The sequence below is a fragment of the Triturus cristatus genome, chromosome 12 (assembly GCF_964204655.1).
Source record: "Triturus cristatus chromosome 12, aTriCri1.1, whole genome shotgun sequence".
NCBI classification, from domain to species: Eukaryota; Metazoa; Chordata; class Amphibia; order Caudata; family Salamandridae; genus Triturus; species Triturus cristatus.
Genome location: NC_140595.1, coordinates 777,340,354 through 777,366,139, shown reverse-complemented (window position 1 = coordinate 777,366,139; position 25,786 = coordinate 777,340,354). Strand labels below are relative to the sequence as shown.

Genomic DNA, 25,786 nt, shown 5'->3' with positions numbered 1-25,786 from the left:
AGGAACAAAGATGCCTGTGTGCCACGGATCTCTCCCTGATCACAGCTAGCATACTTAACGTTCTTCAGATGTTCTACCCCATTGAACCAGCGCCCATCTGAATACTAATGAACTCAAGGTAAGGATAGGAAATGTCCATTTTCTGGAACCAGACAGCGCAAGCTGTAGAACGGTGCAAAGCCATGATTAAGGTTTACAACTTCAGAACTGCAACAACGTCAGAGGGCACCAAAGCAGGAATCCGTAAGGAAAACAAGGTTACTTATAGTATCAACAGAGACGAAGAAGGGGATTTGTGGGCTCTGTAGAGGCCATCAAGTTACTTTCCATCATAATGCAGGTAATATTGAGGGCATTCATCGGATATCCTTTGAAAGTATTAAATACCATTTATTGCAAATATGAGGCAGAAAGCATTCCGTCCTTATATGGAGAAGGGATACAACGAGTCACATCGAATGAAGTAACCAGTCTGCCAAAAAACACCAGTAGGCTCATATTGCACAACATTTCCTTCTGGAAGCCTATGTATTCATTTACAGCAGCTTGTACAAGGAAAGATCATCTACCAAGGTTTGGGAGGCAGGCGCCAAAAGGTCTTTGTGTGGCAGAGACAATCAGACTTGAACCCTTGAGTTAACATGGCCTTCCAATGAGGTATAAATGCGATACCCAGCGTTGCACAACTTGTCCTGAGTAAGAAGGCTTTCCAGTGTTCACATCACAATGAAACTGAAGAGGCTGGCACCCAAGCAGAAACACCATATCTTCAGCAACATGGCCTTTCAGTCATGCAAAAGGTTCAACCCCCTTCCATTCAATGTCTCAAAAAACGGGAGTTGGCCAGATTTGAGACTCCGCTGTGCCCTTTAAAGTCGGTAAGATGCAAATGAGCCTAAAATTAATTGCCTCTTTGTCAATCAGCACATTGATGGTATGGGACAATCTTCATCAGCAAGTGCAACAAACCATCCAATGGGCGAGGTGAGAACTGATCACAACCCCTGCCTTCCTGATCACTCCCTCCCCTAGAAATCTTGCAGGTTTTGAAGTGAGCAGTAAAAATCATCTAACAGTTATCGAAGCTACCTGAATTAATAATCAATCAGGCAGGTAGCAGGCAGAGAGAAGGCTTACCGGTATACAGTGTCCAAAGATCACAGCATTCACAACGCACAGCGCCGGGCCCGGCAAGCAACCATCGCTCCTGTTACTGTATGGTAAGCAGCCTGCGGAAGGATGAAAGAGCCATGTAAGTCAAGACAAAGTCAACTTTATTCATACAAAGGCCATAAAAGCATACATAGAAACACAAATTAAAATTGGTCTGGTACAGAATCATGGACAAAACCCAATTTTCAAATGACAATTCTGAGATAATAGTTAAAAGAGACAAGTCAGGTAGACTAAATCATGTCTAAAATATATATTTTTTTTTAAATAGCCCATAAAATTCATATCTTTGAAGTAAAACGCTGATTTTATAAAATGTAAAACTGCAGAACAGATTTCAGGTGAGCCTAAAGACTGCATGAAAATTAAACCATCCTTATGCTGCCTCACAAAGTCCAGTAAAGGGGAGATATGACCAGGCAGCTTCTAGAGTGAATACGGGAAACCTGGAGCACTGGTGCAACATGTTAAACAGCAGCTCCTCATGCTCACAGCATTGCATCATAAGTACCTTCCTGCAGTGATCTTTTGATAGAAACACTCAACTCCAAATAAGCAGTGGACAGGACCACCCAACCGAGTTCTTCAGCTCTCTTGCCCAAATATCGCCAAGGTCCAACAGTTTACATTCTCGCTAATCTGCACAAACCATTTCTAAACCCAACATTCAAGACACTCTCGACTAACCTCACACAAACAGACAGACACAATCCGTTAATGGCAGGGCCGCTGGAATTAGAAGATTGTGCGACCACAGTGGTTTTCGCATAATTAATTTGCTACATAATCCATCATCTGATGCATAATCTACAGATTAACAAAAAATAGTTTTGTTTCTTGCTCAAACGGTTCAAAAGTTACTAAAAATGCAGAGACACGTGCTGCTGCGCAGTGGAAGCTCCTTTGCCATGGTTGATCTGATCCTCTTTTTGTTGCTTGTGTGTTAATCCAGTACCAATGAGGTGCAACCTAAGCTCAGAGTTTAAAGTGTAAAAATAACAAAATAATGAACTAGTACCGTTACAAAATGGGCCGCATTGTTTCACATAATTTGCATTTTTTGCTGCTTAATTTTGTGACCCCTGCTGCACAATTTGGCCCTCTCCTGCTGCATAATTCCAGTGGCCCTGGAATATTCCACCGAGTGAGTTCCACAGCAAACAGCACCCTGCTTGAGAATATGTTTCAATATTGTGGAAACGTTGCTGCCAGATCTACACAAACTCAAATTACATAAGCAGAAATGATGTGCATTATTTATTACCCGTCAGGAATTCAACCTATGACCTACGGGGTAGGGTGACCTCAGGTCATTACGGACAATCTCACCACATTACACTAACCTACCTGGAATCAGTAATCAGAAGGAAACAAGACTACATACAGCACCAAGAATGCCTTTTGCTATCACACAAGAGTCCAGGACAAGAAACACTTTTCCTAATGACATGAAGGGAGGTGGTCGCCCGACCTATAGGTTACAGATAAATAAGTACAACAAACACCTGGATCTCTCAGCTATCCTAATGGCGTGAACCTTTTTCCCCCTTCCCCGTGTACACATTGAAAAAAGTGAACAAATATTAACATACAAGGGAAATATAGTAGGGACATTATAGCAAACGAGGCCAGTAGTAGAGAATATTTAAAAACATCAGTGTAATGTTGGCCTCAGGCCCACATGGTGGGGAAATAACGAACATGGACACTGGATAGTCTGGTGCAGTAACTGGCCTGGAGCACGTGCACTCCGGCCCCTTTTATTTACAGGGTCAACTGACTGGTAACGCCTGTGGTGGGTGGATGTTCAGTGTGGGTGAAAAACTAGAATGTATCCCGCCGGATACTACATCCCTCTCAAATTTCAATGAAAAGAAACAAACAAAAGTTCAACCTGTAAGAAAACACATAAGCAAAAATCACCACCAAATGAGTCTCTTCAGGCCGTCTGCTGGGCAGTGTTAGAGTTCTGGACCGCATGGTCAGGATGCCTTCTTCTGCCTTGGCGATGTTCTGTAGACCGGCCTGGTCTCGCGGTAGTGAAGTTTATGTATACAAGTTCCCTGTCGATGCATCTGGAGCTGTGGTGAAATCCACTTTGGTGTCGGAGACGATCTCTGTGAGTGAGGCCTTCCTTTGGGGGTGTCATGCTTGGTGAATCGCCTTACTCCTGACGGCTGAGCGACGTTCGACTTGCCTCTCTCGCCTGGACTCCTCTGCCACTGGAGCCTCTTGGAGGGCTTTTCCTGCTGGCGGCCATGGGAACGCGTGGACCGTGTGGGGCTTTGTGTGAGCCAAGCGAAGGCGTTGCTGGGGGACTGCCAACGGACTCACAGCCAAGTCGCTCATGTAGCCTCCGAGGGTGGTGTCGTTGTCTGGGTGTCCTTGCCGTCTGTACTCGGTTCTGCGCCTTCCTCTGGTGATCTTGTGGGTGACTATTCTTCAGCCGTGACCTTCGTGTTTCCTGTGCCTGAGGTGGAGCTGCGGCCGACCCATCTCTCCTACTTGGGACTCCCTTTTCACGGGAGCTCCGTCGAGGCCCTTGTCCCCTGGACAGCCAAGTGACCGCGTAGGCTATGCGGGACATTGAGCAGGCCACTCTTAGGGGTTTCTGCAGAACTCCCAACAGGACCACGGCAGAGTCTTGTGGAGTCCCCAAGGGCGGATCTTCCAATGGCCGGGTGTGCTCGACTTCGGCAGGCTGTATATTGACTGGGGTGCACAGACTGTTCCTGGGTGATTAGCCTCCTTGAGCTCCGGTTGTTCAGAGTGTGTGTGGATTCACTCGGGTGGTGCAATGCTCCTTGATGATGATGCACCTGGAAGGTAGTAACAGGATTTTAGATTTCTTCAGGGGGGCAGACAGGCGGTGCTCTTCTGTCAGGATGACTTTAGGGAGTGAGGAGGACTTGAGGGACTTTGTGGCACTGCTCCATTGTCTGCGGGCAGGTGCACTGCGAGGTGTGGTGCTATCGATACCAAACAGCCGGTGACAGGTGGGAGAACGGGTGAACTGCGAAGCGTGGGGCCAGGCCGGAGACTGCGCTGCTAGCGGCTTACGGTAGGCCCTCCCACGGAGCGGTCTCCAGTGACGTCTCTGCACCCCAGTGGCTGGCTTGTGTGGATGAACACCTTCCTCAGTGCTGGTGCGATTCCTCAGTCCTGTCGCTCTTCTCTGTTCCATCTTGCGCGCCTGAGGTGGTTGTCTGCCCTGTGGCATCATGCCACTGTTCTTTCCTCCTTTGCGGAATGGCATCGCGCCACGCTCTTCTTCCGACCAGGTTTTTCCTTTGATGTGGCACCGTGCCACCTGTCTCATATTTGCTTCACATGGACATCTCACTGGTCGCGTCGATCTTATGATGGTCTTCCCTTCTCTCTTGTGGGCTTGTTGCAGGCCTGTCCCGTCCGTCGGACTTGCATGTGCTTCTTGGGGACTTCCAGTGGCACCATCCCTTCCTCACGGATTTCACAGTGTCCCTCTTCTCTTCGCTCGAGGGCGTCGTGCTTGTGCCTCGAGGCTGCGCCGTCGTGGCGGCTGCTTCTTCCTTTCTTACGGTGTGCTTGTCCGGACTGGTCACTTTGCGTGACAGGCTCCTTAGTCGCTGTGACGTCTGGTCACGTGTCGCCATGCTGTCGGAGCGCCTGTCGCTGTGGCGGCCTGCCACATGGAGTGTGTGACTCCTCTCTTGCCTGTCGTTGGTCACTGCCGACTCCGTCCTGAGGCAGTGCGAGCGAGGACACCGTTTCCTTCGGCCCACTGCGGGGCTTCGCTGAGGCGATGGAGATGTGGATGCTCTCCTTCCTGCGTTCAGCAGTGCTTCTTTGTGGAGATGTCTATCTCCTGGGTGCCTGTCTGTGCAGTAACCTTCGCTGGGGCCTCTTCCTGCGCCCTTCTGGCTTCGTGCCCTCGGTTCTCTTTTCGGGCATCCTCTTCTGATTTGTTCTACCTTGCGGTTGTGGTCGTTCACCGCCAGCGGTGTGTGTCACAGTTTCTTTGCTTGTGGTGGCATCAGACAGCCACTGGGGTTCGCGCAGTGCTCACTTATCTCCATGGGGACTTTTCCTCTTCTTTCAGGCTGACACTCGGTGAGCCTTTGCTGGGAAAAACAGATCACTAGCTGCAGGCTGTGACAGCAGTGCTTGCTGGCTATGTTGAATCGTTCTAACTTCCTCAAGCGATTGGGGCAGCCTGGCTGACATTGCATGTTGTTGCGTTCATGTTCTCAGGAGCCGTATTGTGTCTCATCCGCTTGTCTCCCTGGTTGGGGCATCTGTAATGCTCTCATGGGGAGTGTGCACTTTCCCCTGGATTGTCCTTTACAATGGTGCCTGAGAAACAGGGAGCAGCTCACCATGTGCTGAGACTGGTGTCTGTGCAGCTGTCCTTTTGATTGTGACTGCCCTAGTCAGTTGCAAGGATCGTGCAGTGGAAGCTTTAAACCAGGTATTGGTGTGGTGCTGTTATGTAGTGTTATTTCCTGTTGCTCAGACCTTGGCAGCTGTTATGTGATTCACCGGGTGCCTGGCTCATCCTGAAAGCTAGGAGGCCTTCTCATGGTGTTGTCAGGGTGCAGGGTCTTTTCACATTCTGCTGGCTGCTGTCTACACCGTTGTTGATACGGTTTGGCACATTTACCCCTAGCCCGTGGTGCTACAGCAGGGGGCCTTGCAGAGCTCGAGTAGCCTAGGCTGGGTGACTTTACTCTTGTTTTAATGTCTTTTTATTTTCTTTCTCTGCAGTGGTGACAAAGGGCCACTGGGTGGCAGTGCAGTGCTGAAGTTCACAGGCCCCGGCAGCCTTTCTTGAAAATTGCGGGCCTCCACTTTCTGGGATATGGAGGTACCGGGCTGTGTGCTGCTTTGATGCAGGGTGTGTGTGTCGGGGTTAACAGCCTGGGGCGTGATTGCTAAGGCATGGTAGGCTTGTAGGGACGCTGGGCGGAATTAGTTTGTCAGCCAGGGCTTCACTCACGGTATATGATAGGGGCCTGTGGAAGAGGTTGCAGGGCTTGCCAGGTAGCACGTTCCATTTTCAGTCTTATTTTCTTGTTGCTGGTACGTGTGAGCTAAGGTGTACTCCAGGTGCGGTGCAACAAGTAGCCACAAGGCGGTACCGCCGTAGCGCGACTCCAGCCTCAGGACCAGCTCTGTGGGTGCTGTCACCTCAGGCGTGATGGCTTTCTTAACTGCTGGTGATTTTGTTTGTGGCTCGAGTTCTGCCATAACGCGGTGCCAGGCAGATGACCACCTCCGCAGGCCTGAACAGTATTTCATTCCCGCTCCGACTTGCGGGATCCGCCATTGTGTGCAGTTTAGAATGGATGGCAGAAGTTGATGCCGACAGTTACTTCTCCAGGTAGGGGGCACTTGGCGTGCCCTGGCGGCATGTGCGTGGTGCTTGTGCCACGGCGCGGCGGCCTTAGGAAACTGTTCCTGGACGGCAATGTTGCAGTCTTTCCTGCTTGTACTGCAGGCTGGGGAGGTGCCTCGATGCGCTGCCGGAGGCGAGGCCAGGGGGCCACTACCGGCTCATTGGCAGTTTCGGGCGGTAGCTGCTGGTGTTGACGCTTCGGTGGCGGTGCAGCCACTTCACGTTGTGTTAATTTCCCCTGCGGTCGGGCCAGGGTTCCTCACTATGTCCCGGGTTGGCAGGGCTGCGTTATCGGAACATTGGCTGCCTGACCACAGCAGCCGGTGCTTGCGGGTTTAGCAAGGTGCGCTCGTCCTCACCAGCATCCAGGCGGCAGCTCCTACCCCCCCCCCCCTCCCCCCCCTCCCCGCCGTATTGGCGCCTCCTTAAGGGATGCCCTTGCTCACCTCTTCTGCCTGCTCGGGCAATGCGGGGAAGGCTTTCTTTCTTTTGCACACGGTTAGCGGCGATCACACGCCTTCAGCATGGCACTAACTGCGACGCTTCCCTCGTGTCAGCTCTCGGCCTGCTAGAGCCATGGGCTGTGTTTCCTCCATGACTAATGGACGTTGCTGCCGCCATACACGCAGGGTAGTTCCCCCTCGTCGCCAGTGTAATGTTGGGCCTCAGGCCCACATGGTGGGGAAATAACGGACATGGACACTGGATAGTCTGGGGCAGTAACTGGCCTGGAGCACGTGCACTCCGGCCCCTTTTATTGACAGGGTCACCTGACTGGTGACGCCTGTGGTGGGTGGATGTTCAGTGTGGGTGAAACACTAGAATGTATCCCGCCGGATACTACAATCAGTGACAATATAACGGCACTTAAGTGGATACAAACACAATGCAAAAAACATTGGAAATATGAGCTAATTGTTTCGATTATGATAGTATATGATGTTTTACATTCCTAAACTGCAATAACAAAACCAGCCAGTAGATGTCGCCACACTCCACGAAAAGAATGCAATAATAGCTCGACCAACGGGTGTAGCTCAGGCCATGGTTAAGATGCAGTGGTCCCAATTCTTGCCCGTGGCACCGTTATCTCCCAGCACTGCATTTCACATTCACAAAGCGCTTTATCCGCACCTGCAGCAGCGCCCACTGCTATTTCTGTACTGGGTATAGATGCACAGCTCTGGTGTGCTCCTCAATCCGCACTATCTCCATTCCGCACAGATCTGTCAAGGCACTGCAATACCGATCCCATTACTCTACACTGGGCTTCAGTTGGTGGACGAGTGCTCAGTCAGCCCACATGACCGCTAGTCCCAGAAGCAGCCCTCCACGTGCAACGACTTGACTCCAGCTCTTCGCTCTACCCCCAAGAAGCATCACAGACAGGCCAGAGTCTCTAATCCATTGCCATCTCTTATCCCAGACTGGGAAAACTACCCCACCAGCCTCTCAAGTAAGACGAGAAAGAAACGCACGAGAGCCAGCCTGGAATATTTCTATCCCGTCGCTGAGGCTAAAAATACCCGCGCCTAAAATATCTGCACGGAGGAAATATAAACACACAAGCACTACACATCTCTCGGCTTGCTACACCACAAACGAGCGCAGAGCTCTGTGCTTGCTGGCCCTGGAGGCGAGAGCCAACGCTAACCGGAAGCATGGCACCCCCCGCGGAAACTGCAAGGCAAGAGAGGAGGGACACGACAGGAGGAGGAGGAAGACACATTCACAACACCAAGACATGACACCAGTGGCTAAGCAGAAGTTATATTCGTCTCCTTCATCGACTTCTTCTCGAGTGACAATCAGCAACAGGCATTGATTGGCAAAACCAACAGGTCTTGCATTTGAGAACTACTGGGCGTATCCATATTTTTAGCCATGCTGTACAGCATCTCTGACGGTGTGAAGCATGGCTAAAGAATACAAAATAAAGTCAAATGACAGCTGACCGCGTCATTTTGTAGGAGGACGCCTACAAAATGACAGATGCTGTATAAAAAAAAAAAAAAAATCCATTTGCCGAACCGAGCCGTCGAAACAGCTAGGTGAGAAAGTGGTTCATTGAAAAGATGTCATACAGATGGAAGCAGTTAGCAAGTGCCAGAAGAGTCTGTTATTGAAGCACTTTGAGCTTACTTTTCTAAAATATGCAGAAGACATGGAGCTAGCTGGAAGGGAAAACAGGTCCATAGTTATAACAAGGTTTGCAGCAGGGTCATCATTCCCAGGAGTTGACGTTATAGGATTGCACCACAAGGATAGAAGTGTGGCAACACGGTTAAACTATGGCCACAGAACATGAAAACTCCCAAGAGATGCATTACCTCCTCGTAAATCTTCCTCGCCACATGACTAACAAAGTGAGCTTCAGCTCCACACCAGAACCCTCCAAAGCAAAAAAAAAAGTCAGCCTCCCATCCCTTCCCAATATGGCCGACCCATTACACCCTTGACCTCTATAAGCGGCTGGCCGGCCCAACCCATCAGCCTGTTTTTTTGGTTCTGCGCTGCAGTTCTCTCCTGAGTTTCTTTCAGGCAAGTTGTTCCTGCTATAGCTGGAACTGGGGTCCCTGGTTGGTGGCCCTGCTCTAGCTGGCCCTTGGACTCTGGGACCATCCTCCTTCCTTCCCCCGGTGTCTGGGCCAGTTAGGCTCTGCTTTAGCGAGCCCAAGGTGTACAGGTGGACGGACGGGGTTTTCTGGGGCTCTTCCTAGCAGCCTTGTTTTTCCTCTCCCCTTGTCTGTGTGGGCACGGTGTTTTGGCTTACACTTGTGACCGCCCCCCCCCCACCTCCCCCTGGGTGCGCTCTCTGTGTTGGTGGCGCTCTGCCACCCCCGGTCTCGCTCTCCTGGGGCAGCTTGGAGGTTGTGTATGTGTTGGGGTGGGGGCGCCCGGCGGCCCGTTATGCATTACTGGATTTGGGTTCCGGTCTCTCCGGAGGCGTGGGTTAGTGTCCCACCGCTGCCAGTTCACTTTTGAACAATCCACTCTTGATATAGGCTTGTGCCTTACAGCCGTTTTTAAGCACACACAGCGTATCAATTGCATTCCTGTCTTCCTTCTATGACTGAGGTCTCATTTGCCCGTGTTACCATGATTTACACCCAGGCACGCCTCTGCCTCTCCTTGACCATGGGCTCCCCGTCGGTGTGGCTCTTGCGGTCTGTTTCCCGCTTCTGGGTTTTCCCGGTGCGGGCGGGGTGGTCTGGGGCTCTGCCCCACGTCCCTTTCTGCACCCTGTCCGTGTCACCACTATGTTGGGACTTCGGCATAGGTGTTGGGCGTGGGGACCCGGAGGTCCGTTCTCTCTCCCGTGTCCGCGCCCCTTCTGTTGTTTATTTCCCAGTTGCCGACCACAGGCTTTGCATTGCAGGGTTCACAGGGGCCTCGCTGCGGCTGCCTCGCCTCAGAGGCTCACGGGGCTTACGTGCTTTGCGCCGGGTGGGTGCAGTTCCCGGCGCAGGTTTCTTCCGCCCTCTGTTTACCGAGCTCTCCTGCGGGTATTCTTGATGGGTATCCCGGGACGCGGGGGCCGCTGGCCACCCCGTTTCTTGTCCTAGCCTCCGAGGGGCGGGCCGGTCTTTTCTGGCTTTCCGCGCGGCTGAGATCTCGCAGGTGCGCTTCCGGGCTTTGGGCTGTCGGTCCGTCCATCCTGTTTCCGCCTGCTCTCCACCTCCCTTCCTAGGGGTTGGGGTTCTGTTGGGGCCTTCTGTTACCTCTCCTCCCGTCCTGGGTGGCCTCTGCCCACTGCCGGCCCGCTCCAGTTGTCGGTTTTTGGGCTCCCCTGCTCATGTCCAGAGTGCTGCGCCTCTTTGCTTGGTCTTCTACCTTTGGGTGGTGGCTGCTTGGTCGCGCCTGGAGTTCAGCGCACTCCTCTGCTGGGGTGTGCGTTTTGGCCTGTTCTTGCTGGGTCACTTTTTGGCTGTCTCGCTGGTCATTCTCAAGCGGGTCCTGTTAATCCTGTTCCATTTTACCAGTGGGGTATTGGTGTTTTCCCCATCCTGTTCTGGTTTTCCAGTTTCCGGTTGCCTTTCTCCTGGTGCCTGTCCCCCTTTGGCTGGTTTCGTGCCTCCCCCCGGCTGTTAGGGTCGGGGTTGTCTGCCTTGGTAGGGGCCTTCCACGGGGTTTGTTTTGGGTAGCCTGCATCGCTAACATACTAATATCACCTGGCCCCGTCTGATCTCAGACGTTAGAGCAGGGTTAGGCCTGGTTCGTACCTGGATTGGCGTCCTCCTGGGAATATCCAGGTGGCTGTGGCTTCGCTTCCCGGGTTCTGTCCCTTGTGGGTCCTCCCCGTCCAGTTGGTCTCATGGCTTCTGTGCCTTCCTGGGTTCCGGTTTGTTCCCGGCTTTGCCGGTTCCCGTGGGGGTCCCTTCTCTTGCCCCGGGGTGGTCTTTCTGTTCTAGTGTCCCCTTTCCGGGTTTTGAAGGCCTTTGGCGTCCTGTGGGGCGGGCTTGCATTCCTGGTCTGTAAGGGGTCGGTTGGTACACCTGTTGCGGGTTTCCCGTCTGGCTTCTGTTGGCCGCTCCTTGGTTTTTATGGGTTTTGCCACTGCCCTGCAGGGGATTGTGGTTTTTTTCACCTGCCTCATTCACCGGGGGGGTTGCTGGGCCTACAGCCTCCATGAGATAATCTGTTCTCGTCTGTCTCATTAGTTGTGCTGGGTCGGGCATTTTTTAAGCCTGTCTGGGGGACCTCCTGGGTAGGCCGGGTGCTGTTGTCTTCTGTTTACCCCTTTGGATTTTCGGCACGGTTGTGCTGTCCTTGCCTGGGTCGCTTATTCCAGTTTGCGTCCCCGGTGGGGGCTCTTTCTGCCTTTTCGTCCTGCCTACCGGCTTGGCGCTTTCCTCTGGTCCCTGTTGCTTACGGGGGTCTGGGCTTGTCTGGCCTGGACAGGGCATTTGGTCGGTTGGTGGTGCTCGCCTGGGTGCTTCTCCCTTGGTTTGTGCCGCTGCGAGTGTTGGACCATGGTGCTCTGGCTCGATGGTAGTTATTGTGCTTCGGGGGGCACATTCTTGTACGAGACATGGGTTTGTTTCCTGCCGCGGCTTTCGAATTGTCCCAAGGTGTTATGTGTTCAAACGTTGCTTTTCGTTGTCCGGGGCTGCTGGGTTTTCCTGATTCTCCTTCCCTGGGAGGGGCCCTGCACTTCCTGTGTGGATTTTGCTTCCTCTTCCTCCCTGGTTTTGGGGTGCTGGGTCCTGCTGGCTTGGGTTTGCTCCCTGGAGGTGTTGTGGTGGCTCAGGCTTGTTTCGCCCAGCTCTTCTGTCCTTCCCACCTTAGGTGTGTTTCTGCCTGTGGCTTTTCCTCCCTGTGCGCTCCTGTTCCAGTTGATTCTTCATTGTTTGGCTGAGCCAGGCCCGGTTGTTGGCTGGCTGCGTGGCCGCCTGGGTGCTCGCTTCCTTCTTGTGGAACATTACTGGGACGGTTTGCTTGGTCCCTGTGCGGGGCAGTCTCGCTCCTCCGTGCTGCGTTTCCCCTCCCTGCTGGGCTCTGGGTGCTTTTTTCTGCATGATGGCCTCTGGTAGACTTAGCTTCCTTCCTGGTGGCTTGACCTTGGGCCTGGTCCCTTCTGCTCTTCGGGCTTCGTGGGCGGCCTTGTGGGCTTTCCACTTTTCGCTGTTGGCCGGTTGGGTTCCCTTGGTGGGTGGGTCTCTTGAGTCATTTCCTGCGCCTTCCTGGGTTCTTTTGCCTTGGGCCTGCCTGAGTTCTCTCCTTGGTGTTGCGCTCCCTTCCAGGGGGTCCTTTGTGCGACTGGGGTCCGTGTCCCGCCTGTTTATTTCCTTGCGGGTAGGGTTGTGGTGACCTTCGTGGTTTTGGTTGTTGGATTGGCATGCTGGGTTCCTTTTACACCTCTGTCCGGTCTTGCGGCTCATGCCTGTCTGGTGCGTCTGGTTCTGCTGTCCCGTTCCTCTGATGGTTCGGCTCTCCACCGTGCGGTGTTGCTGTGTTTCGGGCGGACTGCGTCTCTTTTCTGCAGTGACTTGTTGGGTCGCTGTGGTGGGGATGCCCTCTGTTTCTTCAGTTCCACTGTCTGGGCTTTTGCTCCCATCTCGCTTTTGGCTGTCCGTTGGGCAGTCTTGGTGTGTTTGGACCGGCTTGCTGCTTTCTGTTCTGGGGCCTGTTTGCTGTTACTTTTGGCTCCGTGCGGTCTGGTTCCGTGCCTTCTCTGTCCTCCTTCGACCTTTGGTTGGGGCGGATTTTTCTGGCGGTGCTGCGTGTCTCGGGGGTCCGGGTTTTCGGCCCTTCCGGTGTTTTTCTGTCCTGGGCTGGTTCTTCCTGCTCGTGGATGCCTCTCTCTTGGGTGGTCCTTCCACTCGTCTGGTCTGTTGGGGTTTCCCTCTTTCGTGGGCGTCCCATTCTGCTCCGTTGGTTTCTTGTGAGTTTCCGAGGAAGACTTACGAGGAGGTAATGCCCCAGTTACTTACCAGTAATCTTCATTACTCAGAGTATAGTCTTCCTTGCCACATGAGTTCCCGTCCCTCCCTCCCTGTCTGGCTATCGGCTTCATGTTTGTGCTTGGTAGTTTCAGGCTGATGGGTTGGGCCGGCCCGCCTCTTATAGAGGTCAAGGGTGTAATGGGTCAGCCATATTGGGAAGGCATGGGAGGCTGACTTTTTTTTTTTTGCTTTGGAGGGTTCTGGTGTGGAGCTGGAGCTCAATTTGTTAGTCATGTGGCAAGGAAGACTATACTCTGAGTAATGAAGATTATCGGTAAGTAACAGGGGCATGAACCAAGATGTCTCATGAACATCACCGAGATGCATGAACTAAGATGTCTTACGAACATCACAGAGATGCATGAACTAATATGTCTAATGAACATCACCAATGAACTGGGTCTGGGAAGGGACTGAGGCAGGATTAGTGTGACCAAAAAGTAGAAGAGCTCAAGGTCATGAACCTGGATTTTTTGAACCCCCATCTTTCAACTAACGCAAAGCAACCTAGATCCACCCTGCACACCAGCCTCACGGAACATATTACAGAGAAAACCAATAAGATCAGGTACCAACTTTCTACTAAAGAAGGTAAAACTGTCCTTCCAGAAAGCCATTTCAGAATTGCCATTCAAACCCTCCTATATCAGCATCTGGGTGATGGAACACCTTGTTTACACAGCCTCCAACACATCAAGAAGATCACCCCCACTCTGATGGAAAACCACCCCATCTCCTACACAATCATCAAAACTAGCTGCTTCATCCCCAAACCAGTGTCAGCAACCCTACCCATTTGGCTGACTAGCTCACCATATGCGATGTTTCCCAGGATATTGCAGCCAGGACACTATCAGACTGAAGACTAAACATTGCTAATAAAAAAATTAAAAATACATAAAAAACCTAAACGCAGATGGGGAGGAGCCTAGCGCGCAACCAAGATGGCCGCGTAGGTGCGAGGCTCCCGAGGACCTCCGCGACCTCCTGCATAAATCCTGACAGAATCCTGTCCCAGATGAGGGGACTGTATTTGTGAGCCCGAGCAGAGGTGACGCCCGTTTTCCGTTTTTAAATCGGACCTCGGACACCGGCAGGAGCATCGATTGAGGTTTGCGGCCTTCTCCACACCGGCCCCCCGTACTGGAGTTGTGGGGCGATCCGGACACAAAGTGAACAACAACGGCGGGCAAGGCTGGGTGACTCGCGTACCCCGCACTTTCACTTTCGCTTTTGCGCCCTCCTTGCTGCCAGGCGAGGTTGGGTTGCGGGGCGGTGTGCGGTGGTGTGGTCTCGTTGGGGTGCCCTGCCGGTCCGCCAGCTGCGGTCCGTCCTGCGGAGCGGTGGTCGCTCCCCCCTGGACCCCTTGAACTGGATTGTCGGCCCCCCCCTTTCTTGAGGAGACTGACTCGTCTTGGGGATTGAAACCATGTCCACAAAACAAGATGGCGATCGGGCTAAGATAAAATCGACCCGCCGTGGCGCGGCCCATCAATCCAACAGTATGGACCGCTACACCCTCCAGAAGGGATCCCCAGAGGCGCCGCGTAGGTCCCCTACGGGCCCGACTGATGCTTCCGCTCTGCTCACGGACCTGACCCTCCGAGACGTCATGGGCGCCATCGCCGAGATGAAGGCCTCGGTGGACCAGCGCTTCGACACTCTGGCGCAGAAGATTGACTCGGTCCTCGTGGACGTGGGCCTCGTGAGGGCTGATTTGTCTAAAACCAAGGACCGGGTCGACTCTTTGGCCCACTCTACCACGGGCCTCACAACGGACGTGGCGGCCCTTCAACAGGAGGTGCGCAGGCTTGGCCAGGCGAGCGCCCTGATGAATCGTCGGCTGGAGGATTCCGAGGGTCGGGCCCGGAGGAACAACGTCCGCATTATCGGGGTGCCGGAGGGACGCGAGGCGGCGGATCTATTTGTTGAGGACCTGGTTCTCACCCATCTCCAGCCTCGGGGGCTGAGTAAATTCTTTGCGGTGGAGCGTGCCCACAGGGTCCCCGGGGGTAGGCCTAAGGTTGGAGCCCCTCCGAGGCCTCTCATCGCCCGGATCTTCAATTTTCGGGACAGAGACGCTATCCCACAGACTTCCAGGCTACAAGGGCCGGTCAAACTTGACAATATGGACATCAATTTCTATCCTGACTTCACTCCGGCAGTCCAAAAGCAGAGGCTGAGCTTTCTTGGAGTTAAACGTCGCCTAAGGGACCTGAATCTCAAATATGCGATGCTTTTTCCAGCTAAGCTGAGAGTGGAGGTGGATGGGCACGCGCACTTTTTTGATCGTCCCGAGGTGGCCGGGGACTGGCTAGACACTTTGCCCGGAGATCGGGGCCGGGGGGGTGCGGTTGGTGGGGAGGGCCCGCCGGATCAGGACTGAGGGACTAATGGTAGGCCTTGCTCTGGACTGCGTTGTTGTCACTATTGACTGTTAGGGTAAGTTCCCCTCCGGTGGAGGTCGTGTGGGGTCTCTTGGGGGATCTCCCTCCTCCTCTGGGGGACTAGTTAGTTTTCTTATCTATGGGGCGACAGGCACACTGCACTTTGGGGGGGCTGTTTGGGCTCATGCAGGGGTGCAGGGTGGGGGGAGTTCTGTTGGGTTGGGTGGGTTGGGGTGGGGTGTGGTTCGTTTCTACCGCAAGGCAAACCCGTTATTGTATTGTTGTTTTTGAGATGCTCTGGGGGGGACAAATGATGGCTTCGTTATGTGATGGGGGGTAGGGATTTGACTTTGTTGTCCTGGAATGTTAACGGACTGGGTGATAGGATCAAGCGGGGTGTGGTCCTGCAGTATCTGAAACGGATTTCGCCTGATGTGGTCTTCCTGCAGGAGACACACCTTATTGGTAACTCCTTTTGTGCCATGAATCGCCTTGGCTTTCGCTTGGTGGCCCACTCGGGCTTCACATCAGGCTCGCGGGGGGTGGGCATTATGGTCAAGACCTCGCTCCCGCTAGAAATAGACGAGGTGCGCCATGATGAGAGGGGACGCTACACTGTCTTGGTGGGGAGGATGGAGGGCAAGGTAGTTGTCTTCGTCTCTGTGTACGTCCCACCGGGGCTACAGTCCACCACCTTTGCAGATCTGGGACGCCTCCTTCTTGACCTCCCGGGGGGGCTTCTGGTGGTTGGGGGGGATTTCAATGCGGTGGCTTCTGGGACTATGGATCGTCATCCCCCTAGGGACCTCCCCCGGGCACAGGCGTGGCTAGCGGGCCTTTTGGACACACTAGGATTGGTGGACTGCTGGCGTTTAAAGCATCCCACCCAGCTGCAGTACACCTTCCATTCGGGTGCCCGTGGTAGCCTCTCGCGGCTTGATTATGTCCTTGTCCCTGCGGCCTATGCTGGGAGGGTGGGAGAGGTGCGCCATCTGGCGCGGGGTATCTCAGATCATTCCCCGCTCCTGTTGCACTTGGGTGTCTTCCCGAAGGGAGAGGGCAGGGTAGCTCCAATCAATGCTTGGTACCTGCGTGACCCCACTATTCGTGCTGACCTGATTAAATCATTGCAACGGTATTTTGAGGATAATGTGGGGTCCGTCCCGTCGGCTATCTCCCTGTGGGAAGCCTTCAAAACAGTTCTCAGAGGGGAGGCCCTCTCCTTTATCTCCCATGCCCGCAGACGCGCACAGGAGGAGGTGACCCGGGTGGAGGCCGAAATTACTGAATTGGAGGGTGGTCTGGGGAGTGGGGTGACTGACGCGGCGCTGCATGTTCTACACCTTAAACAGGCGGCCTATGGGGCCCTCGTCACGGAGGCGGCCAGGGGCCTTAGCAGAGAGCAACAGGGGCGACTGTACGATGTGGGTGATAAGGCTGGCAAACTGATTGCGTGGTTGGATAAGAAGGAGAGAGCTAGTCGTGTGGTCCCGCTGATTGAGAGGATGGATGGTGTACGAATTACTGAGCCGGAAGGCATTGTTTCTTGCTTCGCGGATTATTTCCGCGAGGTATATTCTCCGGTCTCTCCCTGCTCGGAGGAGGATTCCCATGCCCTGCTGCGGGACATCGCGCTGCCCTCGCTTTCAGTGGAGGACAGGGATTCGTTGGATGCCGCTCCCACCTCGGATGAAATCGCCCTCGCCATACGCTCGATCGCCTCGGGCAAGGCCATGGGCCCGAATGGCCTTCCTATCGAATTGTATAAGCTGCGACCGGATGTACTGGCACCTCACCTCCGCGCGATGTTCCTTGCGGCCCACTCGCGGGGCTCCCTCCCGCCGGACCAGCGTCTAGCTACCATCGTGGTTATCCACAAGGAGGGGAGACCGCGAGACCGGGTTACATCCTATCGGCCGATCTCGCTCTTAAACGCGGAGCCTAAAATCCTCGCCAAGGTGCTTGCCAACCGGCTGGTCGGCGTGGTGGGCGATCTGGTCCACCAAGACCAGTCCGGCTTTATTCCCCATCGCAACACGGCCCTTAACCTGCGGCGCTTGCACGGGGTGCTCGCGCGTGTTCCATTCGTGCGGGAGCCGGCCATCTTGGCGTCCTTGGACGCCACCATGGCGTTTGACACGCTCGAGTGGCCGTACATCTGGGCGATGTTGGCGAAATTTGGATTTGGCCCGGGATTCATCAGCTGGGTCAAATTGTTGTACTCTGACCCATTGGCGCAGGTGGTGGTGAATGGTCGAGTCTCGGCCCCATTCGTGCTGGGACGGGGCACGCGACAGGGTTGCCCCCTGTCGCCGCTCCTGTTTGCACTGGCCTTGGAACCCCTGGCGGAGTGGCTGCGGTGGCACCCTTCTATCCGTGGTCTCCGTTGGACCCCTGAGTATGAGGACCGCGTGTCCCTCTATGCCGACGACATCCTGTTGTACTTAGCCTCCCCGCGTAAATCACTGATTGTCCTAGTCGATGTTCTGCGCTCCTTCGGCCGTAACTCAGGTCTTGTCATCAACTGGGCTAAATCCTGTGTCTATGTGCTTTCCGGGGAGGCTCCTGTTCTCCCGCGGGGCTGCTCGATCCAGATTGCCTCGCAGGGGTTTCGTTACCTGGGCGTCTATATTACGCTGGACCCGGTGGCCCGCTACGAGCGGAATTTGCTTCCCCCCCCTCCAGCGCTTGAAGGAGGACGTCGCGCGCTGGCCGCTTTCGCCGCTCGGCCGGGCGGCATTGTTCAAGATGATGTCATTACCGCGCTTTCTGTACGCTCTCCAGAACTCGATGGACCTGGTCCCGGCGCGCTACTTCCGTGAGGTGGAGAGTTTGCAGCGCCGCCTGTTCTGGGACGGGAGGCCGCGTATAGCCCTGGCAAAGTTGACGCTCCCGTGGTATGACGGAGGGATTGCCCTCCCGGATATTAAGCGGTATTACTGGGCCTCCCAATTAGCTGCAATTAATCACGGCCTTTACGGGCCCGCCTTAAACCCGGCATTTGAAATGGACAAGACGCTCCTGCCCGGTGGCGATTACAATTGAGCGCTCTACACTAGCGTGCCCGATTCCCGCCTGACGGGACCCACGCGTGTCATGGTGCGAGTATGGCACGCGGCCAATGCAGATATGGGATGGAAGGACCGTTTGACCCGGGCGTCACCGTTGTATGCGTCTGAGAGGTTGGGCTCCCTATGGACCTCGAAGGGCTTCGATAGGTGGGACACGATAGGCATTAGTACAGTGGGGGATCTCTGGACGAGGGGAGGATTCAAAACATTCGAGACACTGCAGGCGGAGTTTCAGCTGCAGGGCAGTGAATACTTTAGATACCTGCAGGTCCGTCACGCACTGGGCTCTGTCTTCCCAGACGTGGCCGCCATCCCGGAGTCCTCCCCACTGGAGGATAGAGTGCTAGATGGCCACGTTTCGGACAGCACGATCTCCCTCATCTACAAGAAGTTGATTAATGACCGCTCGGGCTTACTGACTGGGCTCCGCGAGGCTTGGGTTGCCGATGGGTTGGAGCTGGACGACGAGGACTGGATTTCCGCGGTGGCCTCCCCGAAGGAGGTGGCCATCCCGGCTCGCCTTCGCTTCGTCCAGCTTAAGATACTTCACCGGGTGTACATGACGGGGCCAGGGCTTCTGCGTATGGGCTATGCCGAGGATGGACTGTGTAAGCGTGGGTGCGGTGCATTGGCGACTTTTTTACACATTCTGTGGGAATGTCCGAGGGTGGAGCGATTCTGGCGTGGTGTGCATGAGGTCCTGCGAGCGGTTACGCATGTCGCGCTGGTGCCTGAAGCGAGGAGATGCCTGCTGAATGTGTGGGAACCGACCGACTACTCGGTTCCGCAGACGCGATGGGTGACGCTGGGTTATATGATTGCTAAACGTGACATCGCTCAACTGTGGGGATCCCAGAGGCCCCCGGCAGTGTCGGCCTGGAAAGAACACATGGATTGGTGCATGTTCCGAGAGAAGGTGGTGTATGTGGCGCGGGGTAAGCCTGGGGCGTGGCTGAAGGTCTGGGGCCCCTGGAACGCCTACCGCGGGGGTATTTGTGAGCCGCCGTTATTGCCTCCCGCTTCACCAGCTCCGTCCCCCTAGATGACCCCCTCCCTCAATCCCGGGCACAGTGTTTTCCCAGTCCCGGACCTATTCCCCCTCCCCTCCTTCGATTTTAGTGTATGGTTGGGGTCCCCCCATTTGAGGAGCATATGTTGTCACTTTCGCTCTCGGGTTGCCTTGCGGGTGTGGTTTTATGTTGTTGTGTTGTATAAAACGAAACCGTATTGTGGGCTCAGAGTCATGTGGCCCACGTTGTTGATACCTCCTGCTTTAGCGTCTCTGTAACGCCAAGTGCCTTATTGTATATATGTCATTTATTTCTGTCACTTTAGCGGCCGGCCGGAAGGTTGTAGGCCCATGCCTGTATATATTTGAGATTGTAATAAACGGTTTCAAAAAAAAAAAAAAAAAAAAAAAAACCTAAACGCAAGAGACCTTCCCCATCTATGCACCCAGGATCTCGAACAACATCGCCATATCCATCAGCGTAACCCTAACGCTGCTTCCATTTAGAATATAGCGGATGACAAATCTGGTCTAAGACTACGAGACTCAGTAATAGTCCACTTCTGCTCTCCGAACCCAGTGGCCTCTCCCCGAATCCATCTTTGCTTTTAACCCTAAGCAGCCTTTCCAATAAATGTGTGCTATGCAAATACAACATACATACAAGGGTCTGTCTAACCCCTTCAGTGCCACGCCCTTTCCCCCTCCTGTGCCGGGCGTTGCACTAGTGGGTGGGGTTCATGACGAGATAGTCTCGTCATGGGCACAGCGCAACCGTGCTCCATAACGAGACTATCTCGTCATGGGCACTGAAGAGGCTAAAACATCAAGAAGTCCAGAGTCCACAGGAAGACAGTTGTGATTCTCTTACATTTGAACCACTGCTAAAACAGAGCTCCTCACACCAAGAGGAAAGTTCACAATCAGGAGACTGAGACCTGAAGGTGGACATAGACAACACAGAATCCAAAGGTTGAGCAGCACTGTAAGAAGGGACACCTCCAGAAACTAGCACGCGTATTGAGCAAGAGACATGTAATGGGGAGTAGGAAATGTGCAATCAATGCACACTATGAAAGATGCTGCCACTATGAGAAGAACAGAGGTTGAGGTCTGTCATGGAGAAAGAGATGGTGGTTATAAAATGTAGAAGAAACAGATTGTCTTTACGGAGGGGTCAGCGTTGAAACACAGGTTTGGGAGTCTACTGCGGGACCAAAAATGTAACTTATTGTTTCCTGGTAGGGTGATGGAAAAGCTAGAGACCATAAAACCTGCAGGGATGTAGACAGACGAGATGTTCTTGCCCATTCTCCTCTGGTGTGAAGGAAGCATCAAGATAGGACAACTGATAAAAACGTACATGCGAGTATTGTGTTCTCATCCTGCTGGTGCGATTGGCGCCTGCAAACCTTCCAACAAACCTACTAATTAATTAAGGCCTAGACAAGTGGGTGGCCAGATGGCGGTGTAAGACTGCCCTGTTGCTCCTTATACTTTAGAGCGAGTTTAGCCTGTATTACTGCTTCTGACGTTAAATTAAAGAAGCCTGCCCTTTTACTGCGGTCTGGGAGGTACTTTTGTTGGGGGGCAGGGGGGCTTACAGCGCTGCTGCACATGCGAGATACACATGCAATGCGGTTGTATTCTTCCCTGTACCTCTTCAGTGCCGTTGAATGAAGCTTGCCCTACAGCTGTCACTACCCTTTGTACGGACTCCTGTGCAGTCCCAGTTTGGGTAGTCGGCGCTGTATTATGTGTACGGGGGACGTTAACACCGCTGTACCTGTTCACGCGCTGTACCTGTTCACGCCACATTAGACTCCTTTGGCCCCACATGTGCCGAGACAAGTCAGCCCCCTTCCATCACTCGCCACCCTGCACTATATTTTGACTGCGGAGTAGGCAAATATGCTGCCCAGAAGCCACGGGTCTCCGCCCGCCACCCACACTTCCGCAGGCTCGAGATGCGTCACTTGGCCAGTAAGGGGATTTCTGGGGCCGTCCCCGGTGACGCGGTCACCAGCAGCCTCGACGTGTTTTGGTCCAAAGCAGATGCGGAGAGAGTGAAAGTTTCGAGCCTGGCGCGCACGCTGGCATCTGCGAGTTGGAAAACAGGAAACGAAAAGGAAACTTATTTTTGGGTCGAGCTGCATTCGGGGCCTTGAGAATGACATCAGGTAGTGGCATACGCGCGACGCCCACGACGCGCGCCCACGCGGCCATGTGACGCCACAGCGAGGTGGCATCCCAGCCAGTCTGGCTAAACCCGCGCAGGCCCTAAATGGAGGTGCCACAGGTACCAGGGCAGACAAGGGGGCCTCGAAACGGAAACAGACTGGGGGGCGGGACTGGCAAATGCAAAATGCCAACTGCATTGACAAAGCTGTTAGGAGCGGCTTTTAGCCTGTTTCTACTATAGCCCAAGTTGGCCTCCGAACCACTGGGAATTCATTTTTCCAGAAGCAGACAGCTTGAACAAGGGGTAAGGGCGGGAATAAAACTCGGCCGTCACTAATCAGCCTTTAAAATTAGATCTTTGAGAAAAAGATGTCCAATGAGGTAGATCTACCGTGTTTCCAAATAAACTTAAGTGCCACCATACTCCAGAGGGTAATGATGTCGATTAGTTGAGTTGGCAGGTTCGAATGGCTGCTGATAATAGGTTTTACTAGGGAAAACACATTCGTCTGCAGTACGAAGTCCTCGTCAGAGGTCACTCCGACATGTTACGTGTTCTTTGAAGGCCTTTCCTAGGTTCATGCCAGCCAATGGTATATACAGCCTGTGAACTTCGTTCTCGCCACGAGCTGCCCAAACGTTGCAGCAACCCGCTGCCAGCTGAAGAGTACTTCAGGGCAATAAAAACACAAGCGTGAGTCGAGATTGTACCCAAGGATGTGTGTTAGACCCTGTACAATTAGCTGAGACCTATCCGACAAAACACATCTGGTGTGCCTTTACTTATGGCACACATCTGTCACATCGTACCCATGCAAAGACCATGAGGTTTTAGGGTAGATGGAGAGCAACGCCATTCCTGGCAAACGAATCTCCAATTTCTCTGGCATACGGTGACGCTACTGGGCAACTCTAGAGATCGAGACACACACAATATCTGCCAACAGAACTCAGGGCACTTGTAATTTGTCCAGTCACGGTGGGGTCCGCCACATTCAGTAGAGATTACCTCCAGGGATCTCACTCTTCGTTTCTCTACATAACACTATTACCTAGGGAGGCCTCCATTAAACATCTGTTTCAAGAAGGCTGATAGCCAAGCAGAAAGAAATTGAAGAGCTAAGACATTACTTTCGAGGATAGGCCTTTGAAGTAGATACTCACATTAGTGCCAGAGAGTAAATGCCACCAGTACTGGCTTACTTTCAACCTTTTCAAAATGCATTACACGAGGGTCACACTACTCCAGGCTTTGGCAGAGCACAGTCAACATAGTCACTGAGGAGGGCCCTGCACGTTTCAACTGTGCTTGCACTAAGCAAACCATGTGGTTTTGGGAGGATGGACATGCTGGTCCTGTTGGGCGTGAGCAGGCTGAGTGAACAAACTAGTCTCACATCTGCTTATGCTAAACCACCAGATCATTGCATCAAGACCAACTATTGCACCTCAGTTTAGTTCGACCATAATTAACATATGATGGACAGGAAGCTGATTAATGCAAGCATCCAGTCACAAAGATCTGGGTTTAACCCATCATTCTTTTGCTCACCACGCCACCCCAGTTTGGACCCAGCCGTATGCAAATCAGTTTTGACCCTGCTCTTCATAGGAACAGTCCAGCCCGAACTAGCCAGCCAGGTCCTCCCTGGACCGGAAACAAGCATCCTGGGACCAGTTTCAGGGCATCACCCCTCATTAGCCAGGCCAGCTTGAATCCAGTGGCGCAGTGAGTACAGGACCCACGTATGGGCATACTTTCCCACTTGGGGTGACAAAAGCAAAAGGAACGATGGACGGAATGCTGAACAATGCAAACATTCACCCCCAGTCACAAATATCTGGGTTTAATTCATCATTAAACATTCTGTCCATCAATTGTTGTTTTTGAATTTGTTACCCTGAGCGGGACAGGTATGCCCAGACGTGGGTCACATGCGAGCCACCAGATTCAAGCTAGCCTGGCTGATGAGGGGTGAAACCCCGAAACTGGTCCTAGGATATTTGTTTCCGATGCAGGGAGGCCCTGACCTGGCTGTTCGGGCTGGACTATGCCCATGGGGAGCAGGGTCTAGACTGATTTGGATATGGGTGGGTTTAAACTGGAATGGCATGGAGAGCAACAAAACAATGGATTTAGGCCCAGATCTCTGTACTGGAGTGAATGTATGACACTGTTCAACACACTGTCCATAAACTGTTCTTTTTGCATAGGTTCAACCATAAGCTTGGCCTTTGTAAGAAACTACAAACACCTTTAGCTGATGCTCAGCCAACTACATAGCCATGTAGAACTATCATACCTTTCCACCTTGGTGCTAGCCACCTGGCCACTATAGAAGTGACCCACTTATCTTCCTCGGCTTACTCTTGGCTCATCACTGTAGGGTCGGCAAACAACTTCACCTCAACCGAATCAACCAGTCACCATGTCACTGTAGGACTACCACGCCATTCACCCTCACCCTAATCTCAGCAGCCATCAGGTCACTGTATAAGCCCAAACCACTCCACCTGGCCTACTTTTGCCAGCAACCTGGTCAACGTAGGATGGACTTCCCACTCCAAGCCATCAAAATTGGTTGCTGTAGAACTGCCACAACACTGTACCTCTGCCTACTCGTAGTCAGCCAACCAGTCATTATGAGACTCATTTCGCTCCAAGTAAGTCCCCCTGATCCTTGTAGATTGACAAATCCCTCGACAGACACTCAGCCCAAAAAAATTGCCACTCATACTTTCAGCTCCCTGGCAGGAGAACACGTAAATCAAGATGGTGGAAGCAAAGATTTCATCTCCGTAATAAAAATGATTTGTTTCATTAAACCTGAACAAGTTACACCACAGACACTATTGTTAACAGCAGCATTTATTTCAAGATGTCATTCAAAGTAGAGAAAAATCCTAAACGCTTATCTTTGCATGGATAAACTTCTTCTTTGATAAATTATATTATATATAGCGAAATATTGCTCTAGAATCCTGTTTTTTAATAGTAACAGGCGCTTTAGAGGCTCAAAGAGCAAATCCAAATGGAAGACCAGTTATAGAACATAAATAGGATCTGCAGTACAAAAGATGAACAGGTTTTATTCAAAGTGTGCACCATATCTTGTTTTCTGCCAACCATGTTTTACATAAACTATTTTATTGTATGTGTTACAAGTAGTGGTAATAATATAATATACTATCTGTGTGCTCATACACAACAAAAAAGATTACTGATGGACACTTGAGCTACACAGATTCCTCACTTCTTCAATCCCTAAGGGCACCAGACGGGATATGGAAACTATGCAGTTACCCTTATGCGCCGGTAGGCGGCATCACAACTCTCTCTTAGCACCAGAAACTAGCCACATCAGATACTTTAAGTGCTTTTTGCCATAGGGTCGGAGCTGCTCTATAAGTGAAGTCCCCCACACACAAATAATATTTTGCAGTACTAAACATGGAAAAGGTCTCCTCTGAACTGGCGAGGTTTTAAGCGGTGCCACTTTTGTGGGTGACAGACGTCACTCTCGGATTCACACGTCGTCAGACTGAGGTGCCAAGCCCAAACATTACATGAAGTTATGCAATAGGTGCAGCTGCATGCACGTCAAGGCCAGGAAGCAGCGCGCGGCTAAATATTTCATTTTACGGCACGGGAGGAACACCAGGGTCGGGCACCGCTCCAGCTGCTGTGCAAACTCCTACTCCAGCTTGCATTCCATGGGCAAATCGTCAAAGAGGGATTCCTTTAGCGTTAGAGAGAGGACTTCCAGGAATGCACAAGAGGCCCTTCAACTCCACTACGTCGATCCGAAGACCAAGGCCATCCCTGTCAGATCCAGACAAAGTGCACATCAGTTTTTGGAGGAGGATCCTTGCAGCCTATATTTTGGCAGTCTTGTAGGGCTCTTCGATTCTCATTAAGACTCCATTCTGAGGCCGAGACTCCATTCTGATGCCGAACATAGTCTATCACCAGGGAAAAGATCGAAGTAAGGCCCTGAAGAAAGAGGACCTTTCTTGAATGAGCCGTGCCTTTGCTCCACAAAGGTGACTTGACTTGCCTGCTACTCTAATGCCCTATAGGAAATGGAGCATATTGTCCGACCGAATCCTGCCCATCTTCATGCCCATTTTATGGAGACCAAGCG

The 25,786-nt window shown here is 52.8% G+C and overlaps 1 protein-coding gene across 5 annotated transcripts in view; it reads right to left on the bottom strand.

Moving 5' to 3' along the window:
* Positions 1–25,786, bottom strand: part of KDM6B (lysine demethylase 6B) — a 950,060-nt gene that overhangs the window by 300,495 nt on the left and 623,779 nt on the right. For all 5 annotated transcript variants that reach the window (XM_085639043.1, XM_085639042.1, XM_085639045.1 and 2 more), the window contains one exon: positions 1,138–1,229. The gene's annotated coding sequence lies outside the window, so the exon portion shown is untranslated. The remainder of the gene's footprint in view (positions 1–1,137; positions 1,230–25,786) is intronic.